Source organism: Phasianus colchicus, chromosome Z, assembly GCF_987193195.1.
Source record: "Phasianus colchicus chromosome Z, bPhaCol1.hap1.1, whole genome shotgun sequence".
NCBI classification, from domain to species: domain Eukaryota; kingdom Metazoa; phylum Chordata; class Aves; order Galliformes; family Phasianidae; genus Phasianus; species Phasianus colchicus.
In genome coordinates this window covers 49,858,897-49,863,541 of record NC_143476.1, presented here as the reverse complement: position 1 = coordinate 49,863,541, position 4,645 = coordinate 49,858,897, and positions in this window count along the sequence as shown.

Sequence of the window (4,645 nt, the reverse complement as noted above, 5' to 3'; positions counted from 1 at the left end):
TTGTATCTGGTGCTTAGAGCTTCAGCAGGTTACTCATGTTTGCATGTTAATATCTGTGGGTTTGTCTAGTTGTTTCTAGTTTAATACAGCTCTTTAGGTACATTTATACCCTGTGTCCCAAGACCCACGACAGTTTCACAACCGCACACAGTCAGCAGTGCCCAGACTGCAGCTGCAGGGCTGCTCCTGGCCCAGTGAGCTAGGATTTGCATTCATTTGAGTAGTGGGAGTGTGTCTGAACGGTGAAAGCTGTGATGATGAGGAGGAATAACCTGGAAAGTAGTGTCATATGTGGATTTTGCCTTATCTGGTAAAAGCGTACATACAGGGTGGATGTTGCCACTGTACTTCATGTACTGAATCCTTTACAAATTCGATTATTTGGAATGGAAAAAAGGTCTTGGCTTCATCAGATACAGTGGTACCATTTATTTTATGCTGTTTTTCTGTATTCTTTAGTAGTGCTAAAATGCAGGACACGCTTCTTTTGGGATTTGGTGGAGGACTTTTAGTATGAAGCTAGCCGCTAAGATTACACTAACGTGCTGCCTATTGTACTATCACACTGAGTTGTACAGATTGCAGATTATGAAATCAGTAACTTGTATCACTTCCATTACTGGATAAATTTCAAGGTTAATGTCAGATACACAAGCCATGAAGCTGGTTTGGAAAGAAAACACAGCAATATGTAACTTCCATTTCCAAAATGACTGAACAAGTTACCACATGTTTGGATCCACTTAAAACTTAAAGCCTTGAAAACAACCTAAAGAAGGTTCTTGTAAGAGGACAGTGTGCACATGGGAGAAACAATGACTTGTTTATGAAAGTAATTGCATCCCAAATGCTAATTGAATACTTTTCATAACTTTCCAAATCCATGTAAGTAATGCTTCAAGTAGCACATGTATCTTATGAGAAACTCTTGTGACTGACAGAATGAACTGTGGTACAATACACAGAACTGTATATATTGCGGGGCAAATATAGAAGTATGTAACTAAATATCTCCCATCTGCTAGAGGAAGAAACATGCATAGAATGTGCATGGCCTAACGGGATTTAAACATCCTGCTTTTCAGTACATACAGTCATCATGTAAAGCTAATGGTTCAGGTCACATTATATAAAAGCAATTTTAAAATAGTCATCCGAACTATAGCATCCTAACAAATTAAATGCATTTTCTCTTGATTCTACTTTGACTATAAGCTATTCACTTAATTTGTAAAAGCACTGATATTATAGTTAATGTATGTATGGTGACTGTTGAGTCACAGCCTGAATCACTGATTGAGCACCTGGGGAAAGGACTGGGTCAGCCCTGAGAGCACAGGTGAAGGCAATTCAGCTCTGCAACCGGAAGGGTTAGAGCCTGGCTGCACATCTCTTTGACCTCATTTAAGGGCTGGCTGCCACTGGCAAAGGATCTCTTCCTGGAGATCTCTTATTGGTGAAGCTTTCCCCTACAAAGCTAGGATCTTCTGATATGGGTGAGCAATCTTCTTCCCTTCCTTTTCTAGCACCTCTCTATTGTGCTAGTCCTTCCATCACTGCACCTTTGTTGTAATGTTTTTCCCATTGTATTGATCTGCCCAAGTGCTATAATGTAGAAACAAGAAAATGTTTTCTCAAAACGTTTTACGTGCTTAACTTCAGATCAAATCTTACTGAACACTGATATGAAATACACCTTTTATTATAACAGTGAACAAAAGCAGTGAAAGGATAGGCAGTAAGCACTCAGAACAATGAAAAAGATATGTTCTATTGTAAAGCAAACAAAGGTGGTGACAGAACCTTTATTTGAGATACAGGCACCATAGGACAAGATATCAAAGAAAGAGGAATTAATTCACCCCTTCCAGCAACAGTTTGGAGGACAGGGTGAGCTGAGGAATGCGGCCTTCTCCGGTTCGAGCTCTGGTGCCGGGAGGAGGAGGGGCGGGGGAAACCCAGGCAGACTCAGGCTGCATATGCGCTCCCGGAAGCACCGCTGAGATGGAGTGGAGAGGAAGGGTTGGATCAAGGCTCCCCTGCTCCAGGCACTCACTCACTTGTGTACTGGTTCAGGCTGTGACCTGGCAACTCCTTTGCATCTATCCATCTAGTTAGACTCAAGATGAGCATCATGATTCAGGAATCTGAAGATCCTGAACTCTCACAGAACTTAAAACTACATCTAATTCTCCTGGCCTGGTAAATGCTCTCATGCTGCGTCTCTGAAGAATGCTTCTACCGTTTCTTGTGATGCTCTAAAGTTCTGAACAGAAAAATTTAGAGATGGTGCTGGTTTTTAGGTAGAAAAAAGATGCCAATATGCCAAAAGATGGTTACATCCTTCAAGCAACCTTGTTGCACGTTGTAAAATAGACTCACATAACTTAGCCATAGTCATAGTATCTCTTTTTTACGTGTTCATTACTACATTTTCCAAGTATTGCTTTGTATCAAGTCAGTTGTCCTTTTAAGACAATATTTTTGTGTGTGCTAATAGCTTATTTGAGGCCAGTTACCAAATGTTCTAGAGGGAGCGAAATGAAACAATACTCTTGTCTCATCTTCTAAAGGTGATAGAAGAATGGTAGTTAAAATAAGCAGGTCCCCTTCACTGGTGTAGCTATGTATAACTCAGTTTAAAACTTTATGTAATTAATGGAGTTCCATAGAATCTCATTACTGAAAAATGTATGTAATAGCTAGATCCAACAAGTGACACAGCATCACAGCCTCTATAGGCCTTCTGCCCCCTGACAGGACCTTGAGGTGTGCGATCCCTTTGGGATGTTTATGTTTAAGGCAGAATACATTTACACATCGGAAAACCAGAGTTGTGTCAGCAGAGGAGAAAGTGGCTGTGGAAAAGGTAAAGGACAAGGAGTCCCTCACTGGCTTAGCTGTAAAGGTCAGAGAAACTCTATTCTCCATACACATCTCCTGTAATTAGGCAGCTGTGACCTTTAAAAAAAATTAATAAAAAATGAAAATAGAAGCCAAAGACTTACAAAATTTAGTTAATATTCAAAGACAAAACAAGTCTGGTTCCAAACACAAACCCCTTGTGTAAACATTGTAGGAAGGTGCTGAAGAGCCACCTACACAAAGGGAAGTAATTTGCGTTCCCCAACAACAGGATCATATATGGGCAAACCAAAAGATCAGCAAAGATCCCTTGCAACAATTCCTTGATTGGCAGAAGCAAGTGCAGTGTTAGATTTAGTATGTATGACAATTCTAAGAATAGGCAGGAACTTCAATAAAACTGTGTGAAAACTTTTATGTTAAATACATATAATGAGAGTGATTTAGCATGCTAGGTGGAGAGGTCTGTGCATTCTTACAAACCTGCTGTTTTGCACGCATGAAAAAGTGACTTACGGTGAGAATCAGGATAGAGAAGCAACTTTGGCACACAGTGATCTTCATGACTGAGGATCTGCTGTCAGAAGGTAAGGCATCAGTGCACAGCACTGCAAACATGAGATGAGGACCTCAAGTGCAACTCTGTCATCATACCACTTCTCTTGCCATTATGTATTCAGTGTATGTTCAGGTGTATATTCAGGCAGAACGCTTGGATTCATATCAGATATTACGTTTAAATATTCTTTGTCCTTTTCTTTTTATTTTGCTGTGTGTATGTGTAACCTCAGATTCTCACACTGACTGTGTAGTGTAGATTTGCAAATAGATATAACAGATTCTCTTTAACATCCCATGCCAAACTTTTAATCAGTTTCAATCAATGTTGGAAATTAGCAGTACATAAATTGTATTTTGATTCATTATTCAAAAAATCAGAGAAATAAGAACTTTTTTCAGAGGTTTACATTTATTTTAGAGAATATAAATATATCTTGCAGATTTTTAACTACTAATTTTTAGCTATCACTGTAGTATTTCTATGAGGAGTTGTACTTTTTGCTGTCTCTTATGAAACCTTGTGGAAACAAAACTAGGTTTCATAAAACATCTAATCTCATATTCATCTCTCTGTAAAATATGGTGACCTTCAAAACAGGAACAGTTTGTCTAGGTAAACATTTCTTACATGGTATTCTATTACCATATCATATTCATGAAAGTACTTTAGAATTTTGTTGCTGTTATGTCTGGCTGCTATACTCAGCAGAGCTGAGCTCTGCAGAAATGATGATAACATATATTCTTTTTGCTCAGTTGCAAAAATTTCCTGCTTTCCTCTACAGTATGTTGGAGCCCAGGAAATCAGATCCAACTACCAGAATTTTATAGAGCTCTTTGTGAGCAGTCCTTCCTTAGTTGCTGTTATTCCTATTGATGCAAACCTATTTGTGATGTTTTGAATAAGGAAGAAGATACAGTGAGCACAGTCTAATAATCTAAGTTTTGTTCTGCGGCCTGTTCTGGGTAAGATGACATGCTTTGCATAAACGGATCCAGATGAAAGCTGTGAGTGAGGCACTAAGTCTTCAGGCCCTGGGCTAAATCAGGACTGGTGAGAAGGGCCCCGTAAGTGAAAGTAAAAAGGCAAGAAGGCTTCAGAGTGACTAAGAATAAGGGGGGTGAAGGGGAATATTTAGAGAGTGATAGGGATGTCAGAACTGAAGAGAGGGGAGCAGGATAAAGAGGTTTATCTTTTGGTGGATATGGGTGCCTTTTA